The 22,012-nt window shown below is 41.4% G+C and overlaps 1 protein-coding gene across 1 annotated transcript in view; it reads left to right on the top strand.

Moving 5' to 3' along the window:
• Positions 1–22,012, top strand: part of KCNN1 (potassium calcium-activated channel subfamily N member 1) — a 229,710-nt gene that overhangs the window by 84,025 nt on the left and 123,673 nt on the right. The window lies entirely within an intron of this gene.

Consider the following 22,012-nt stretch of genomic DNA (forward strand, 5'->3'; position numbering starts at 1 on the left):
GGCCAAATTTCTCTACATCTATTTTGTACACACATTCTGTACCAAGCTTAAAGGGGTTGTCCAGGTATTTTTAAGTAATGCCCTATCTTCCGGAAATGGCCATCACTAGCTGATCATGGGGGTCCGACACCCTGCACACCCGCCAATCAGCTTGTCTGCATAACTATGTCAGTGGAAGTCATCACCGGAGTTACACAGCACTAGAGTTGTTGCGATACCAAATTTTTTATTCGATTTCGTTTACCATAAAAAAGTATTGCGATACTCGATACCATTCGATACCACATGAAAAAATAAAACACCAAAAAAGCCACGTGAATTCCGCATTTTAAAAAATGGCGAATCACGCATTTTTTTTTTTTGTTTATATATTTTATATGCAAAATTGGGAAAGGAGGTGATTTATACTTTGGTTTTTTTTTTTTTTTTTCTTTTTTTTTTTTTTTTTTTTACTTTTTATTTAAGAACTATTTTCCCCCTTAGGGGCTAGAACCTGGGATCTATCAGGGTGAATAGGACCTCACACTCCCCGCTGCCCTGTGCATAGTACACACTGCAGCAGGGAGCTTACCATGGCAGCCAGGTCTTCAGTAGCGTCCTGGCTGCCATGGTAACCAATCGGAGCCCCAGGATTACACTGCTGGGGCTCTGATCAGAAGCTGCCACTGCCACCAGTGAGAAGGAGGGGACCTTGTGGCCACTGCAACCAATGAGAAGGAGGGGAGGGGACCCTGGGGCCACCAATGCAAAGGGGACGGGACCCTGTGGCCACTGCCACCAATGATTTTAATACTAAGGGGGGTTGAGGGGGGTGGGCGCACTGTAGCACCAATGATAATTAACCTTTAATACAGGAGGCGGGTGTCGGAAACAGATCAGCGGCAGTTAACCCATCAGGTTCCGCACCTGAGGGGTTAACTGCCGATGATCGCAGCTTCCTGTCAGAGGCAGGGTGCCGGCTATGTGATTCTGCTTCCGGCACCTGCCTCCTGTATTAAAAGTTAAAGACGACCTTTCATGGGTTCGGACGTTGTTAAGTTGCAGGCTACATAGAGCGGCGCCCAGGGATCTCCCTGCACTTACTATTATTCCTGGGCGCCGCTCTGTGACGCCCGCTGTGGCCCAGTTACCGTCTCCTGCTCCGTATGCTAATTACGTATGCTAATTACTACTATCGGCACAATGGGGAGGAGACATCAGCTTCTCTTCTGGGCGTTCCTTCTCCCTGGCTGTGACGTTCTGCGCTGCAATTGGACAGCGCTACAGCAGGGAGAAGGAGCGCCCAGGAGAGAAGCTGATGTCTCCTCCCCATTGCTCCGATAGTAGTAATTAGCATACGTAATTAGCATACGGAGCAGGAGACGGTAACTGGGCCACATCGGGCGAACAGAGCCTGCTAACTTAACGACGTCCGGACCCATGAAAGGTCCTCCTATCATTGGTGGCGCAGTGCGCCCGCCCCTCTCTCTTTATTGGCAGCGCGGCACAGGGGGAGGGAGAGACAGCTTCCTTCTCCCCTGTGATGCTGAGGGGGAACATGAGCGCGCTGATAGCAGCGCGCTAATGTTCTGTGATACTAGACTGCGCAGCAGCGCAGCCCAGTATCGAAAAAATGGAAATCCCAGTATCGTATCGATACCAGGACAAAAGTATCGATTGGGTATCGAAATTTCGATACCCGCAACAACCCTACACAGCACCATCCGAAGCTCACTGCTACAGCGCTGCTCCCATTGAGGACAGAGCTATATAAACTAGCTGATTGGACCCTCACCAATCTACTAGTGAAGGCCTATCCATTAAACCTGGACAAACCTTTTAAGTTATGTTGAGCCACTGTGAGAAACCTATGGCCCTAATCAAGACAATTTCACGAACAGATGACATTGTTCTTATGTTCAACTGTAATTACTGCATAAACTGTTGAATCAGCTTACATCCCAAATATTCTTTATTAGAAAGTACATGTGTTATCGAATACTTGCAATGTAAGGGTCCGTTCACACGTCCGTAGTGTATTGCGGATCCGCAATACACCCGGCTGGCACCCCCATAGAACTGCCTATTCTTGTCCGCAATTGCAGACAAGAATAGGACATGTTTGTTGTAGTTTTTTTGGGAGTCCGGGGCCGCGCTCCGGAAATGCGGATGCGGACTGCACACTGTGTGCTTTCTCCATCTCTTCCTGCCCCATAGAGAATGAATGGGTCCGGATTCGTTCCGCAACGTTGCGGAACGGATCCGGACCCATCCTACGGACGTGTGAATGTACCCTAAAGGTAAGAACACTGCACACAATGTATAACCTAATAATGACTTTCCTCGGAATACAGGTTTCTAAAAGACCTACCAGAAGAAAATTGAATGTGCTTCTCAACTTACACGTGAAAACCATTGTTTTCCCTTACTTTTAAAGCCTCTACCAGGTTCTGTTGACAACATGTACCCTTCTGATTCCTTTCAAAGACCTTACATGAATTCTAATAACCGAGCAGAGCAACCTCTACGCTATATAATACCTTACTTGAAAATGGATGCTGTATGTCACTTCATTGTGCCCACCATTCTGCAGCCTAGTGAGTGATGGTAGCCTCACTAGACAGACTAGTACAAATGAGACCATCACAGGGTGAGGGGAGATAGGTGGATCATGCTTTATATTAGTTTTGTGTCTATATATCCATGTATTTACTGATTTGAATCTATCCAAAGTCTGCATGACAACACAGCATATGACACAATTCAGAGCAGTATGTTGTCATTAGAACCTGACAGCAGTCTTTGGGATTCTAAATTCAAGTAATCGTATCTCACAAAAGATATTAAAAATACTTTTTCACATTTATCAACAGGGCCAGTCTGGGAAAAGTTTAAACGAGAATCTGTCAGCTTCAAAACACTCCCCACTAGAGTAAGGGTGGGTTCACATCAGTGTTATGGATTCCGTTATGGCTTTCCGTTATAACATGGTTATAATGGAAAATAACGGAATCCATAAGACGGAAGTAAAAACGGAAGCCTTTAAGAGGCGTTCTGTTTTGATCCGTCATAATAGAAGTCTGTTTGCAATCATAACGGATCCTTCTGGTTCCCGTTATGCAAGAAGGAAAACAAAGTCAGGACTTTTTTTTCCATTCTGCATAACGGAAACGGGACAGATCCGTTATGATTCCCATAGACTTCTATTATAACGGAAAACAAAACGGAATGCCTTTTAAAGGCTTCCGTTTTGCATTCCGTCATAATACAAGTCTATGGGTAGTATAATGGATCCGTCTAGTTTCCGTTATGCAGGACTGGACTCCTGCATAATAGAAACCAGGACGGATCCGTTCTGCTGCCCATAAACTTGTATTATGAAGGATCAAAACGAAATGCCTCTAAAAAGGCTTCCGTTATGACTTCCGTCTCATGGATTCCGTTATTTTCCGGTATAACGGAATGCCATAACAGAATCCATAACGCTGATGTGAACCTGCCCTAAGCGGTGAAAAATGTAAGTGATGCTAAGTCCAATTATGTAATTTTATCTTCATATCAACTTGCCTTCCGACACTGTGCTCCTACAAACCAGCAGTAGAATGCATTGAGAGGACTTCCAGCTCATGCACATGATGACTAGGACTCAAGGAGGACTCCTCTCAATGCATTTTACTGCTCGTTTGTGGGAGCACGGTGTCGGAATGCAAGTTGATATGAAGATAAAAATTACCTAAAAGGACTCAGCTGACAGTCTCCCTTTAAATCTGTGTTTTTCCCACACACTTACTTCTTCCCTTGCCACAAATGGTTTCTTACCTACCTCCGCTGCACCTTTCATCTGACCAAAGTATACATAAATCACCCAGACATTTGGTCCTACTAAAAATAAAAAATTGCTGCAGTGGGACGTAAGGTGTTGGAAGAAGTGTAAAACAAGACTCTTTGGAATGAATTGTTGCATTTTCTTCTGCTAAGTCTTCTATAAATTAGTTGTACATCCACTGTCTGCTAGGCAGTGTTTGGTTAAAGAGAATATGTAATCAGAAAAGGACCTATTTTTTAAATTGTGTTTTTCTGTTACACATTGTTTTTTTTCACATTTTCCATGATACTATCTACATTTAAATATATACTGTAAGGGATTGTTTACTTTTAGAGGGTCGCCATCACAAATTACTTCACCAGACAAGGGTAGAATGTCCAAACTCGTGTTTTATTCCGGACGTTTCAGCAAAACAGGTTATGAAGTGGCAGCTTCAACTTATCACGTGTGACATCCACACAAAATAACAAACCCTTGCCCGGCTAGGCTCTAACTAAACACATAAGCGTATCCCTGACTCACCTAAAGAGCCCTGTTCACACATGGAACACAAATGCGGCTTTCCTCAGCCATACAGTCCAGCAGCCTCCAGGCTGTGACACTTCAATACCTTTTGGGGGATTGTGGCCCAGTAGTCCTCCCGACTCTGGCCTCGTGATGCTTGTTTCACAGGCGTCACCGCGTCCCCCAAAGTTCAGGCTATCGCCTAGCCTCATGGCCCCTCAGCCCACCCGGCTGAGACCACTCACACAGAGCCTCACCAGGACTCTGCTTCACAAAACACTCCAGAATGAGACACACCCAATTCCAGAAACCAGATTAAATGGAATCCCTGGACGTGAGCATGCGCGTTCCCAGTAAAAACCCTCCCTGGAACCAGCTATTCTAACTATTTTGGTGTCCACCAGCTAACTTAGTGGCCACCTATCTAGGGGCCTTTACTCCACCAAGGCCCCTTGGCGACACGCTCCCGGTGCAAACAACACCCCTTTTATTATGCTTCCCCAGGACGTTACTGCACATTTCAATGTTCACATTGCCACAATACATATATATGATCCTGCCACAATTTCACTGGCTGCCAGGCCTAATAATAAGGTAATCCACTTAGAATGAAAAAGAAAGGGTGGAGTCAGCACGTCCAAAGGTTGGAATTTATTCCAGATGCATCTGGAATAAATTCCAACCATTGGACGTGCTGTCTCCATCTTTTCTTTTTCATTCTTCGTGGATTACCCTATTGTATTTGGGGAAGCTTACCACTTCCCCAGGAGACGTGCACCCATCGCTTATTTTCTCAGGAGTGCTATTCATCTTGTTCTTTTTCAGGCCTAATATTAAGTCATGATTTCCTGTTTTGTACAGGTAACATTTCAGTAGCCATCACATTACATTATCATCACAGGCAGAAATGCAATGACAGATATTATCTTTGTTAACACAAGATCCACCATTTACAGTCGGCGATTTCATAGCTTATCTGCATAGCATGGTTAGAAAATTCTCCTATAAAAGAGGTCATCTCCAACTCCAATCTATCATGTCTATCATGTGGCTGCTTTTAAAGGACAGAAAGTTTCAATATATTTTAGGCCTAGTAGTCAGAGCAAACACAGCAAGATTAGTAAAATAAATAAATAATAAAAATATACACGTGTGTAATAAAAATATATATATATATAGTGTCATGAAAAATGTTAACAAATCACCAACATTTCAAAAAAAAAAACGTTTAACATAAAAATGTGATTTAAACAATAGGTCATTTTCTGATAACACATTCCCTTGTGTAGGATACTGTACCTAAACTATAGCATAAATTCTTTTAGATCAGGGATGCTCAACCTGCAGCTGGAAATGTGAAGTCTACATCCATATCACTGCTGCTGGCCAATCAACAGCCTCACGGGCCAGGTGCGATAACCGACATATCACCACTGAGGCAATTAGTGGGCCAGGAGCAGTGGCATGTATGTACAGTAGGCAGCACGTCACACTATTGGTCCTGCTGAGAGATATGAAAACAGAAGCTCGGTGATAGACCTGGAATAATCTAAACAGATGAGTCTTCCGACAACCCCTTCAATAGTGTTTGATAGCATGTAAACCAGTGATGCTCAACCTGCGGCCCTCCAGCTGTTGCAAAACTACAACCCCCAGCATGCCTGGACATCCTACAGCGATTAGGGCAAGCTGGGAGTTGTAATTTTGCAACAGCTGGAGGGCCGCAGGTTGAGCATCACTGGTTTACATGCTATCAAACACTATTGAAAGGGTTGTCGGAAGACTCATCTGTTTAGATTATTCCAGGTCTATCACCGAGCTTCTGTCTTCATCGCTATCTCTCAGCAGGACCAATAGTGTGACGTGCTGCCTACTGTACATACATGCCACTGCTCCTGGCCCACTAATTTCCTCAGTGGTGATATGTTGGTAATAGCACCTGGCCCGTGAGGCTGTTGATTGGCCAGCAGCAGTGATATGGATGTAGACTTCACATTTCCAGTCCTGCATGAACCAGTGGAGATGGGAGCTCGGCGCTGAACCTGGAATGATCTGAAAAGGTGAAGTAAGACCAAGCACATGCCCTGGAGATTGGTAGAATAGTCTCAAGGCAACCCCTTTAATACCCCTTCTCATTTCCAGTTTTTGTCAAAAAAATATTTTAAAGAAAATGAGTCAAGATTTGGAATAATTATGACAAAGAATGTAAAAAGTTAAAATGGGTAAAAGCATCATTTTACATTGCAGCATACATTTTCATACATGGTAATGTAAAGACTTCAGTAGTAAAAAGAATGAACACGAATGACCATAGCATTTATATTGTAGCCATCTTACATGCAGATTGAGTAGTGCTGCATGTAGAGCATATACGTACTTGTGACGCTGAAGAGTTCTTTAATGTTTCCAGGTTGTAATACTATATATACTGCAGACTTAATAAAACACAATCCTTGTAACAGAACTTGGATCTTCTGATATGAGTAAAGCCATGTATGTATATGTATGTAAAATGGGCATACCCCTTGAGCATGCTGGGAACATTCGCCCATATTGTTTATACTTGTAAGCAATATGGTAATACTGGCAATATGGTAGCATTCAAGATGCATGATAGTGTACTTATCATGCAAGACAATACAGGCTGGAGGTAGGGCATGTATCACCTTTGAGCCACCACCGCAAATGCTTGCCTACTATATACAATCCACAATTTCCCCAAAAAATATACAGCAAAATTCAAGCTAACATATGAAATATATACCTCCCATCACATCCCCCAGCTGTTTGTGCTGCTTATATGACAAAAAGGTAACACATATATGAAATCCTTTCATAAATGAAAATCCAAACTACTCGGATCACTCCCTAAATGCATGCTGCCATAAGTTCTACCATAGGTAGGCTTTTGTATCTGCTATTTCAAGCAAGGAACAACTCTCAATAGATTAGACTTGTGACAAATATTACACCAACCCAGTTTCTGTGGGTTAGCTGTATAGACTGCTGTTTTCTCTCACCTTTCCCAGCTAGGTCTTCTCCAAGGCCTTCAGTCTGGGTAGTGAAATATGGACAATATGTTGACATACATCTTTATTATAAAGCTTCCCCTGAGTGGAAACATATTAGAAACTACTTACATGGGGAAATAACATTACTTGTGTCCATTGCCTACAGGGAAACGCTATTTCCAATTTCAACAGTGCTAAATTAAAGGGTATTTGTCATAGGGTTTTAGGCACCCAGCCACCAACAATTTGTTATCTAAGACTGTATAGATGGCATTATATTTACTGGGAGATTAGGCATAACACAGAAAAGAACTTTGAATGCTGTATTGAAATGCTTGAAAGGAGTCAGGGGTGGAGCTGCTGCTCAGAAGAGTCATGCTGGTTAGTCCGCCTCCTGGTTTGATCGACATTGCCCAGGCTGGGTACATCATCAAAAGCCACCCCCTGTGACATCCATCCAGTGCATGCACAGTGAACCATTGAGAACTGACCTCTGCTTTATTTGGATGCCACTGGAGGTTTCTTATGACTACGTATGCCACCTGAGGGATATCAGTCAAGCCTGGAGGGGGCTTTCCAGCATGACACTTCTGAGGAGCTGCTCCACCCCTGTTAATCCTTAAAGTGGTTGTCCACTTTTTTTTATATTGATGACCTATCCTTAGGATACAGTAGGTTATCAATATCAGATCGGCAGGGGGGGGGGGGCACTGCCAGCACCCCCGTCGATTAAGGTCTTTGAAGAGACTGCAGGGTTCGTACGAGCGCTGCTTTCTCTTCTGTGTTTACCTGCTCGCCATCACAACTGCAGCGGTGAGCAGGTGTAACTACAACTATGCTGTTCCATCCAATAGGACGGTTCCTTCCTGTTCACTTAACAGCAAGGAGCCATCTCGTTGAAGTGAATTGGACAGCTTAGTTGCAATTGCACCTGCAGTTGCGACTGCGAGCAGGTAAACAATGAAGAGAAGGCAGCACTCGTACGATCGCTGCGGTCTCTTCAAACAGCTGCTCTGATATTGATGAGCTATTCTGAGGATAGGTCATCAATATAAAAAAGCGGACAACCCCTTTAATGGCCATTTGAATACAGTGTTCAAACTTATTTTTCTGCAATATCCCAAATCTCCCAGAACATAGAAGGACATAATTGTGAACCTGTCCTAGATAGCAGATGGTGGTGGTTTGGAAGCCTAAATCCTCATGACTTGTTCCCTTTAACTAAACGGTCTGGATTGTCGAGGTTTATGTCCCAATAAAACAGTGTTGTTATTGGGAACCTTGCCATTTATAATTGCTGTCTAACCAAGAGATACACCTTCATTGTATAGGACAGTGGTGTCATGGACATGAAGTGCTATAACACTATATATAATAGAATTGCAGAATTACTATTACTGAAAATACCAATGACATAAAAGGAAGTGGAGAACAATCATGTATGCAGTTCCTATCACTGACTGCACCAATGATATCATAAAATAGGAATGAAGTAGATCAAAGCAAGCAGACGACAATTCAGGAAATTAGACTCATCATCTATTTGGATGCTACGGCTCATTGCATTATTTCACTTCCATCATAAAAGGGGAAGCATGCTTCTGTTCTTTCTCTGCAGTGACTAAGGGACATAGAAAGAGAGAACCTTACTGTAATAACATATACATGATTTTTTATTTCTTAGGATAGTATATGCATGCATTTTTCCACAGTACTTTGGGAGCATTCAGTGGCCTATAACTGATAAACATTGCTCGTATGGAAGACTTTAGTTTGCATATTGATGATATGATCCATTGTATGGATCACTTATTAAGAGTGGAATCATGCCTCTGTTATACTTCCCTACAGAATCCCATAACTTTCTCTTTCTGGTTATTTTTGATGATATTTCCATGTACGTTTCCCCTAAGCACTTTGAAAATGGAAGCACTTGGAAAACACATCCTGCAGGGCAGCCTTATACAGGACATTCACAGTGCAGGCCGATGTGGGTTTCTTTGTGACTTATTTTAAATGTCTTGTGTTGAGAACGAAGAACTTATTAGAAAAGTGATCATCCAGTATGATAATCTTAAAGAAAATCGGTAAACGCTACTTAGAAAATAGAGATAAAATGAGGCCCCGGTGGCTGTGAAAATGTTGCCTCTTCAGTGTAAATGTTTCAATGCTTGTCCCTTTCTAACACCCCTTTTTACCTTCCTATTACTCAGCTTATCTTCCAGCCTGTCAATGCTTTGCTTGTCTACAGCCAAACCTAACATCACTCTCTACAAGTTTCCATCTCTTCTTTCCATCCAACACGTCTCCCACTGTCTTCTCTCCCTCTACCCTAGTCTGTTACATGCTCCTTAACCTGCCGTTGTCTCCCCTCTTTCTAATGACAAATGCTGCTCCTAGGGAGAAACTGTGAGTTAAACTATAAATGAACACAAGGCTCTTTTTCCAAATGCACGACTGCTCCAAACTCTACTAAAGACATAGGGCTTGCTGCAGCTGTTTGGGTTAAGTGGGAGGTAATCCTGATATACAACACAAACCTATAACATTCATTGTGCCTTTTTTGAGGAGCCTTTCTTTCTTCTTACTGTGCAGGACATCAACTAAAGCTTCTTCCTCTTTATGAATACTATAACATTTCATGTCATTTAAGAAATTTAGTAGCACTTCTTCAAAATTCATGAAATAAATTCATGAATCAGTAAAAAGCTCAGTCTAAGGCTACATTCACACGTCAGTGTTTTTCTATAATCCGATTTTCTGTCCGTTTTTTGCGGATCCGTTGTTCCTGAAAATGTTTCCGTATGTCATCCGTATGTCATCCGTTTTTTGCGGATCCGCAAAAAACGGAAACATGTATAAATTTCAATAAGCAAATAAAGTTGTTTGGATTTCTTTAAAAAAAAAAAAATTAAAATGTAATTTCCAGGAACGGATTCCGTATAAAACGGATGACATACGGAATGACATCCGTATGTCATCCGTTTTTTGCGGATCCATTGACTTTGTATTGTACCAGGATCCGATTTTTCAGGAAAAGAATAGGACATGTTTTATATTTAAACGGACATGCGGAACGGAACAACGGAAACGGACAGCACACATTGTGCTGTCCGATTTTTTCCAGGACCCATTGAAAATGAATGGGTCCAGATCTGGTCCTGATCTGTTCCTGAAAAAACGGAACAGATCAGGAAAGAAAAAACGGACGTGTGAATGGACCCTAATTTTGCAAGTAACATGAGTGATTTAGAATTATTTACAATGGAACTTCATTATCCATGGCTGCATTGAGAATCCCATATTCAGTGAAGCCATGTGCACTTTTTTAACGTCAGGCTTCTTGTTTATCATTTCTTATTCAGATTGTGTCAATTTTGTTAATTTTTCATGTTTAGACTGCTGAACTTAGAGAGAAGTAGGATAAAGCATTTTCTTCATATGGTATTCCACAGTGTGAATATTAAATAGATTTGTTGCTTCTCTAAGTGGTCAGTCTGATAACAATTTTAAAATTAAGTGATTTGTTGATTATTCCATATATTGTGGAAATGACAGGAAATTAATGGAAAACTTTTTGCCTGATCTATGCCTTGAACTTCACAAATAGACTATATCAATTGGGTATGCGCCAAACTCTCATGTATTTAATTACAGATAATGTTGGTGCTAAAACTAAAAATGACAAATCTTTATTGATATATAAATCTTAAACATAATGGGCAAGGGAATTAATCCAAAAGATATCCTGAAAACATTTGGTCTCATAAGTTTGCTTCAACTAGTATCAATAATCCCCTCGTGGTCAGAGCCACAGGGGCAAACACATAACTGCCGCAGTGGCAGAGGCTAAATAGCCACAGGTGACATGGGAGCAATTTCACACCATGAAAAGGCAGATAACTATCTCCACATGCCCCTCTTATTCAGGCAATGTAGTATCGATCTGCCAATAATGCAGTCCTATGTAAAGGAAATATGGAGTGATGAGTGTGGCTACATATGTATCCCTCCCAAGGCTTAGGCGTCTGCATCTTGAGAGAGACCAATCACCCTAAACATATCCTCCTAAGCTGACTTGCTAACTAATTGTTGCATTGTATCTATATTAACTATCATCTGGCTCGACGCGTTTCTCTATATCATCAGGAGCCCATGGATCAAAAGATAGCATGACCTGCGTTCTCACAGCAACAAAGCGCCCACCACCTGTATTGTGGTGGCGCAACCGGCACTGGAGCTATTTAAGGACCATAGCCCCGCCCCTTGAACATGCCTTGAACAATCTGAAAAAAACAACATTAAACGACAACTAACCACAGTAGGTTTAAGAATTTTCTTAGGGTAGGCCACACGGGCAGATTAACTGATCCAGGAGTGGATCAAATATAACTTTTTTTTTTATTCACTTCTCGTTTTGTGTTCCAAAACTGCATCAGGAAGCCTGACCATTTGGCCGTACCCTAACACAATTGTCAACCGCATATTTAACTGATAGCTGTATCATTGGCTTAAGAGAGTTCTCAATACCTATTGCAAGTGACTGACTTCATGTCAACTTCATAAGAGTTAATTAATAACATAAATGTTTGCAGGATAAGTACCTTACAATGGACTATTATGGGGTGTCTGTCCTTTAAAGTATGCAGAATTCAATCTTTATTCATAAGGTAACTTCACATCCGTTTCGGTCAAAAATGACTTTTTTTAAACACTGTGAGACAATATAAATAATATAAAGTAGTCAAAATAGAATGACATCAAGTGTGAACATGTTTAAAGAAAATAAATGCTCAATTTGCATCATAGGGGTTAACAGGTCTGAATACTAATTTCTAGACATTGGATTCATGTCATAAAACATATTAACTAGACATGTCAAAAATCGTAAAAATACAAAAGGAATAATAACTGAATGCGCAGAGCTCATGATCTGCCCAGTATGAACAGCTTAGGAGTAACAATATAAGGTTAGCTGAACAAGGCATACGCGAGGAGTAAAATACACGATCCCCAAGGAAGACAATGTATGTAGGTTTACATATCTATCTGGAATAGTCAAGGACATATAGAAATATAGGCCTTAAACTGCGCTGAAAATGTAAGGTTAAACATGACAAGTGAATAAAGAAAAGTTAAATAAAGTAAATCACTAATTAGAAAGAGGAACCGGGTGCCCTCATAAGGGGTTGAACTTACCAAGCTGCCAGAGAAGTAAATGGGAGAAGGTGCATGTAGAAAAACGAGCTTGAGAGTGGTGTATACACACCTATGTATATGGACGCCCTTATGGAGTGAAAGTCACTTAAATATCCCGGGCACAGGAAATGACATCCGGAAACTGGAAATGAGATGTGTTCCAGGGTGGAACGCATGCTAACAATGGAGAAATACAGGCATAAAGTCTCCAAAAGCAGGACTGTGTCCAAAAGAAATAACTCCAAATATATGTTCTCATCCGGATATGGCTTTATGGCATGTGAAGAGGATAGGAGCGCTGCGCTGTGTACCGAGGGTTCCGATGCGTTCCACGGTGGAACGCAACCGGAAGTAGGCAGAAGTACGGCTGACAGCGGCTACTGTCCTCGTGGGGTACGTGCAAGGAGCGTAGTGTTCCATGGTGGAACGCATCGCAGATCTGTGTGACGTGTATGGGAGGGAAATACATGGGAGAATAGCACAGCGCTTGTGGAACGCCCTCATAGAGATGCTCCTATGTTTAACACATACTAAAGAGGCATAACGGGAATAAGTGTGTATATTGATTATACTAGTGTCACTCGAAGTGTTGTGACAGAGGTATGTTACTGATAACTCAGAGTAAATGAGCCATGTGAAATAATGTGAAAGGAGAAAAGAAGGAAAATGGAGGAAAAAAAAGGGGGAGAAAAAGGGGAAAGGGGAAAATGTAGACTGCTAAATAAAATAAAAATCCAAAAATAGAAATATACATAAGAATTCGGGAATAAAAAAATAATAAAATAACATAGAAAACAGATCTAACAGAGATCTATGAGTCAACAGGGGAGTAGTAAGATAGGAGTGAGATGATTTATAAAAGGATACATCGAAAGCGGCAAACGAGGTGGGGTCCGGTTCCTAATGTATCTGGAAAAAAGAAAACAGAGTATTAGTATCTCAGATTTTATAGTGGTATATAATGTTCAGTCAATGTATGTGATCAAATGAAGACTAACAATTCGTACTCTCTATTGAGACCCCTCGGTTCCAGGCTTTATAGCCTGTGTATCCAATAGGCTTCTCGTTTTTTCAGCATATGTTGTCGATTACCACCTCGCATGGGCATATATATCTGTTCTATGACCTGGAATTTAAGTTGAGATATATTGTGCTTCATTTTGTAAAGGTTTTGGCAGTGGATAGTGGATTTGTGCTGGCAGACCCCATCTCTAACACTTTGTGTTGTCTCGCCAACGTATATCAGGCCACAAGGACATTTAAGGAGATAAATCACATAATTAGATTGACACGTGTGATAACCTTTTATCTGTAGTTTTTTGCCTTTCGGCAGATGATGGATCTTGTCCCCTTTCATCAAATTAGAACATTGGGCACAATGTAGGCAAGGGAATGTACCCTGTCTGGCCTTCCCTAATAGACGTTGATGCAGGACCCCACGGCTGGAGCCAGTGTCTGCTCTGACCAGCCAATCTTTAAGATTCTTGGGTCGCCGGGTACATGGTAAAAACTGTGTCTGGAACTCTTCGATATTGGGATAGGAAAAAGAGAGGATACTCCAGTGTCTATTAAGAATGTTAGTCACGCTATGTGAGTAAGGGTGGTATGTGCGTACGAAGGGGAGTCTTTTTTTAGTACTCTCTCTTTGTTGTATATTAGGTACAAGGTTCTGATCGATGGTGGCCAGGGGATAACCCCTCTGTTGGAATTTTGTGGTCATTTCTAAGAGTCTTACTTGCCTAACATCTTCTGAGGTCACTATTCTCTTGACTCACTCAAATTAGGATTTGGGTAATGCTTTCTTAGTAGAGGGTGCATGACAACTGCTGTAGAGAAGTAGATTGTTTCGGTCGGTCGGTTTCCGGTAAAAATGTGTGGTCAGAGAACCGTCTTTATGTTTGCAAACCTTGGTGTATAGAAAACTTATGGTATGTGCATCATGATGGATGGTGAATTGTAGTTCAGAAAAAATTGAATTCAGATAGATGTGAAATAATAAAAGGAAATCCTCAGGGCCATCCCACAGACAAAAGATCTCATCTATGTATCTCTTCCACATTCTGACATGTTGGAGGAAAAGGGGATGTGAGTATACATATTCTTTTTCGAAACGGGCCATGTAGCTATTAGCGTAAGGTGGTGCTGCATGTGAACCCATAGCGGTTCCTTGTTTTTGGACATAAAAGGAATCCTCAAAAATATTATATTTTTTTTGTAGAATGATGGTTAGAAGATCATTGTAAAACTCAATCAAACGAGGTGACATATTTGCTTCTTCCAATGGAAGTCTGGTTGCCCTGATCCCTTTAGTGTGCTGTATAGAGGTGTACAGGCTATTTTCATCCCAGGTTACAAGCCTGCATCTGTCAGAGAACGGACCTACTTACCTAATCAAACTGAGAAAAGTGGATGTGTCCAGTAAAAAAGAGGTAGTGGTTTTAATGAGTGGGGTCAGGACTTTTTCCAACAGAATGGATAGGGGTGCTAGGATTGAGTCTGTGGATGCAGCAATAGGTCATCCAGGTGGTTTGTCTAGTATTTTATGGATCTTGGGGAGTACATAGAAGATTGGAATAATAGGATGTGGATTGGTCAAGAAATGTATTATTTCCTCATTGATAGTGTCCTGTCTAAGGTGATGGGCAAGTGTTGTCTGAATAAAAGTGGCGATCTTAGAGGTAGGATTGGAGGATACTTTTTTATACAGCTCCGTATCGTTAAGCAGCCTATTTTCCTCTTCAATGTAATCTGAGCGATCCATAACAACAATAGCCCCTCCCTTGTCTGACGGTTTTATGATTAGTTCACGATTCTTGGTTAGAGACATCAAAGTTTGTTGTTCGATATTGGACAAATTTGTCGAGACCCAGTATCCTCCATCTTTCATTTCTTTCATAAATGTATAAACGTCCCTATTTGCCAGATTCACAAAAGTCTCAATCGCGGGGGCTGTTTTGGGTGGGGTAAATGAAGATGTCTTTCGTAAACCCAAAGTCTTAAGGGTAACCAGAGGGTTCATACCCGGTTTGTCACTAAGTATGTCTTCAATCTTAGGCTACGAAAGAATCTCTGTAAGTCCATTTGTAGCTGAAAAGTATCAAATGTATATGTCAGACAGAAGGATAATTCCTTCTGGAGTAACATAGATTCAGCTGGACTTAGGAGATGTGAGGAAATGTTAATGACTAAAGGTTCCTCCTTACTTGCGAACGTGTAGTAATTGTGCCCCTTTCTCTTGGATTGCTCGCCCCTCCACGTTGGTTGCGGGCGTTGGCCTAAAAAAGTTGCTGATTGGGTGGATTCCATTCCCATCTCTGTGCTGGATCCTAATGAGACTTGTGAAGAAGATCTTCTGCGGTTGTATGTTGCATATGATTCTTGCCATCTATAAACTTGGTTGTTCCTGTAGTCCTTTGAATCTCTTAGGAACTTTTTCCTTTTAGTTGCTTCGGCTTCTTTCCTATGATTAGCAAGAGTTGATGTTACTCGTTCATGTAGTTGTGAAAAGGCCTTAGGTGCTAAGGTGATTTTGAGCTATTGTTCAGCTATAAGAACAGAGTCCTTGATCGTTTTGATGGACTTTTGTAGATGTGCTATGGCCACGGTCATCAGGTCCAGGGAACACTTGTTGAGAATCTGTTCAAACTGGTCACAAAAGGCTGTATGTTCGTTGAAGATCGTTGGTCGTGTAGACATATGTAGGCCTCTAGGGATACGTTGTACCCTCACATATTCAGCCAATGTAACGCAATGCAGTTCATAATTTAGCAGTTTTCTTGATTCCCATTCATATTCACGAGCTCTAAATTTAGATGCTGGAGTCTGTAGGAATTCACTCGGGAGAGTGTCTTGAGATAAGATAGATGCTGTTTCCTCTTGGTTATATGAGAAGATCAAACTTGACATTGCGGACTGGTGCCACCGTCAGGGAATTCTCAACTGTATAGGAATAGCGTGGTACTCTTGTCAACTCTGTCTTAGATGCTTGTTGTTATGGCTTCCCAGCCTAATATAAGTAGTAGATATAGACAATAGCACTCCAATTGTATGCACAATTCAATCTTTATTTATAAGGCAACTTCACATCCAAGAGACGTTTCGGTCAAAAATGACCTTTTTTAAACATTTTTGAATGTGTTTGAAAAAGGTCATTTTTGACCGAAACGTCTCTTGAATGTGAAGTTGCCTTATGAATAAAGATTGAATTCTGCATAGAATTGGAGTGCTGTTATCTATATCTACTACTTATATTAGGCTGGGAAGCCAAAACAACAAGTACCTAAGAGTTGAAAAGAGTGCCTCGCCATTCCTATACAATTGAGAATTCCCTGACGGTGGCACCAGTCCACAATGTCAAGTTTGACATTCTCATATAACCAAGAGGAAACAGCATCTATCTTATCTCAAGTAATTTTCCCGAGTGAATTCCTACAGACTGCAGCGTCTGAATTTAGAGCTCGTGAATATGAACGGGAATCAAGAAAACTGCTAAATTATGAACTGCATTGCATTACATTGACTCAATACGTGAGGGTACAACTTATCCCTAGAGGCCTACGTATGTCTACACGACCAACGATCTTCAAGGAAGATACGGCTTTTTGTGACCAGTTTGAACAGATTCTCAACAAGTGTTCCCTGGACCTGATGACCCTGACCATAGCACATCTACAAAAGTCCATCAAAACGATCAAGGTCTCTGTTCTTACAGCTGAACAACAGCTCAAAACCACCTTAGCACCTGAGGCCTTTTCACAACTACATGAACGAGTAACATCAACTCTTGCAAATCATAGGAAAGAAGCCGAAGCAACTAAAAGGAAAAGGTTCCTAAGAGATTCAAAGGACTACAGGAACAACAGAGTTTATAGATGGCAAGAATCATATGCAACATACAACCGCCGAAGATTTTCTTCACAAGTCTCATCAGGATCCAGCACAGAGATGGGAATGGAATCCACCCAATCAGCAACTTTTTTAGGCCAACGCCCAGAAAACAGAAACCGACGCAGAGGGGCGGGCAATCCAAGAGAAAGGGGCACAATTACTACACGTTCGCAGGTAAGGAGGAACCTTTAGTTATTAACATTTCCTCACATCTCCTAAGTCCAGCTGAATCTATGTTTCTCCAGAAGGGATTATCCTTCTGTCTGACATATACATTTGATACTTTTCAGCTACAAATGGACTTACAGAGATTCTTTCGTAGCCTAAAATTGAAGACATACTTTAGTGACAAACCGGTCACTAGTACCTCTGAACCGGGTACGAACCCTCTGGTTACCCTTAAGACTTTGGGGTTACGAATGAAATCTTCATTTACCCCACCCAAAACAGCCCCCGCTATTGAGACTTTTGCGAATCTGGTAAATAGGGACGTTTATACATTCACGAAAGAAATGAAAGATGGAGAATACCAGGTCTCGCCAAATTTTTTCCAGTATCGAACGACAAACTTTGATGTCTCTAACCACGAATCGTGAACTAATCATAAAACCGTCAGACAAGGGAGGGACTATTGTTGTTATGGAACGTTCAGATTACATTGAAGAGGTAAATAGGCTGCTTAACGAAATGGAGGTGTATGAAAAAGTATCCTCCAATCCTACCTTTAAGATCGCCACTTTGATTCAGACAACACTTGCCCATCACCTTAGACAGGACACTATCAATGAGGAAATAATACATTTCTTGACCAATCCACATCCTATTATTCCAATCTTCTATGAACTCCCCAAGATCCATAAAACACTAGACAAACCACCTGGATGACCTATTTTTGAATCCACAGACTCAATCCTAGCACCCCTATCCATTCTTTTGGAAAAAGTCCTGACCCCACTCACTAAAACCACTACCTCTTTTTTACTGGACACATCCACTTTTCTCAGTTTGATTAGACAAGTAGGTCCCCTCTCTGACAGATGCAGGCTTGTAACCTGGGATTTAAATAGCCTTTACACCTCTATACAGCACACTAAAGGGATCAGGGCCACCAGACTTCCATTGGAAGAAGCAAATATATCACCTCATTTGATTGAGTTTTACATTGATCTTCTAACCATCATTCTACCCCCCAAAAAATTTATGTTTGTGGATTTCTTTTATGTCCAAAAACAAGGAACCGCTATGGGTTCACATGCAATACCACCTTACGCTAATAGCTACATGGCCCGTTTCGAAAAAGAATATGTATACTCACATCCCCTTTTCCTCCAACATGTCAGAATGTGGAAGAGATACATAGATGAGATCTTTTGTTTGTGGGATGGCCCTGAGTATTCCCTTTTATTATTTCACATCTATCTAAATTCCATTTTTTCTGAACTACAATTCACCATCCACCATGATGCACATACCATACGTTTTCTCGACACCCAGGTTTACAAACATGGAGACGGTTCTCTTACCACGCCTCTTTACCGGAAACCGACCGACCGTAACAATCTACTTCTCTACAGCAGTTGTCATGCACCCTCTACTAAGAAAGCATTACCCAAATCCCAATTTGAGCGAGTCAACAGAATGGAGACCTCAGAAGATGTTAGGCAAGTAAGACTCCTAGAAATGACCACAAAATTCCAACAGAAGGATTATACCCTAGCCACCATCGATCAGAACCTTGTACCTAATATATGACAAAGAGACTCCCCTTCATACACACATACCACCCTTACTCACAAAGAGTGACTAACATTCTTAATAGACACTGGAGTATCCTCTCTCGTTCCTATCCCAATATCGAAGAGTTCCAGACATGGTTTTTGCCATGCACCCGACGACCCAATAATCTTAAAGATTGGCTGGTCAGAGCAGACACTGGCTCCAGCCGTGGGGTCCTGCTTCAACATCTATTAGGGAAGGCCAGACAGGGTACATTTCCTTGCCTACATTGTGCCCAATGTTCTAATTTGATGAAAGGGGACAAGATCCATCATCCACAGAGAGGCGAAAAACTACAGATCAAGGGTTATCACACTTGTGAATCTAATTATGTAATTTATCTCCTTAAATGTCCTTGTGGTCTGATATACGTTGGCAAGACACCCAAAGTGTTAGAGATGGGGTCTGCCAGCATAAAATCCACTATCCGCTGCCAAAACCTCCTACTTCCAGTTCCACATCATTTTTACAAAATGAAGCACAATATATCTCAACTTAAGTTCCAGGTCATAGAACAGATAAATATGCCCAGGCGAGGTGGTAATCGACAACATATGCTGAAAAAACGAGAAGCCTATTGGATACACAGGCTACAAAGCCTGGAACCGAGGGGTCTCAATAGAGAGTACGAATTGTTAGTCTTCATTTGATCACATACATTGACTGAACATTATATACCACAAAAAAAATCTGAAATACTAATACTCTGTTTTCTTTTTTCCAGATACATTAGGAACCGGACCCCACCTCGTTTGCCGCTTTTGATGTATCCTTTTATACATCATCTCACTCCTATCTTACTACTCCCCTGTTGACTCATAGATCTCTGTTAGATCTGTTTTCTATGTTATTTTATTAATTTTTTATTCCTGAATTCTTATGTATATTTCTATTTTTGGATTTTTATTTTATTTAGCAGTCTACATTTTCCCCTTTTTCTCCGCCTTTTTCTTCCCTTTTCCTTCTTTTCTCCTTTCTCATTATTTCACATGGCTCATTTACTCTGAGTTATCAGTAACATACCTCTGTCACAACACTTCGAGTGACACTAGTATAATCAATATACACACTTATGCCCGTTATGCCTCTATAGTATGTGTTAAACATAGGAGCATCTCTATGAGGGCGTTCCACAAGCGCTGTGCTATTCTCCCATGTATTTCCCTCCCATACACGTCACACAGATCTGCGATGCGTTCCACTGTGGAACGCTACGCTCCTTGCACGTACCCCATGAGGACAGTAGCCACTGTCAGCCGTACTTCTGCCTACTTCCGGTTGCGTTCCACCGTGGAACGCATCGGAACCCTCGGTAGACAGCGCAGCGCTCCTATCCTCTTAACATGCCATAAAGCCATATCCGGATGAGAACATATATTTGGAGTTATTTCTTTTGGACACAGTCCTGCTTTTGGAGACATTATGCCTGTATTTCTCCATTGTTAGCATGCGTTCCACCCTGGAACACATCTCATTTCCTGTTTCCGGATGTCATTTCTGGTGCTCGGGATATTTAAGTGACTTTCACTCCATAAGGGCGTCCATATACATAGGTGTGTATACACCACTCTCAAGCTCGTTTTTCTACATGCACCTTCTCCCATTTACTTCTCTGGCAGCTTGGTAAGTTCAACCCCTTATGAGGGCACCCGGTTCCTCTTTCTAATTAGTGATTTACTTTATTTAACTTTACTTTATTCACTTGTCATGTTTAACCTTACATTTTCAGTGCAGTTTAAGGCCTATATTTCTATATGTTCTTGACTATTACAGATAGATATGTAAACCTACATACATTGTCTTCCTTGGGGATCGTGTATTTTACTCCCCGCGTATGCCTTGTTCAGCTAACCTTATATTGTTACTCCTAAGGCTTCTTTCACACTGGCATTTTGGTTTCTGTTTGTGAGATCCGTTCAGGGATCTCACAAGTGGTCCAAAACGGATCAGTTTTGCCCTTAATGCATTCTGAATGGATAAGGATCTGCTCAGAATGCAACAGTTTGCCTCCGTTCCATCTCCATTCTGCTTTGGAGGCGGACACCAAAACACTGCTTGCAGCATTTGGGTGTCCGTCTGACTAAACTGAGCCAAACGGATCCGTCCTGACACACAATGTAAGCCAATGGGGACGCATCCGTTTTCTCTGACACAATATTGCACAATAGAAAACGGATCCGTCCCCCGATGACTTTCAATGGTGTTTAAGATGGATCCGTTTTGGCTACGTTAAAGATAATACAAATGGATCAGTTCTGAATGGATGCATGCGGTTGTATTATCTGAACTCATCCGTTTGTGTAGATCCATGATGGATCCGCACCAAACGCGAGTGTGACAGTAGCCTAAACCGTTCATACTGGGCAGATCATGAGCTCTGCGCATTCAGTTATTATTCCTTTTGTATTTTTACGATTTTGGACATGTCTTGTTAATATGTTTTATGACATGAATCCAATGTCTAGAAATTAGTATTCCGACCTGTTAACCCCTATGATGCAAATTGAGCATTTATTTTCTTTAAACATATTCACACTTGATGTCTTTCTATTTTGACTACTTTATATTATTTATATTGTCTCACAGTGTTTGAAAAATTTCATTTTTGACCGAAACGTCACTTGACTGTGAAGTTGCCTTATGAATAAAGATTGAATTCTGCATACAATTGGAGTGCGGTTGTCTATCTACTACTGTAATTTAAAGCCAGCAGGGCACTTATGAGAAACATTCACCATTGCCCTAGGCAGAACTGACAGGTACAATATTAATCTTTGAGACTTTTTTTAATACCATATAGCACATATTAAGATAAACAGCTGTAAGGAAC

This window comes from Bufo bufo, chromosome 2 (genome assembly GCF_905171765.1).
Source record: "Bufo bufo chromosome 2, aBufBuf1.1, whole genome shotgun sequence".
NCBI lineage: Eukaryota > Metazoa > Chordata > Amphibia > Anura > Bufonidae > Bufo > Bufo bufo.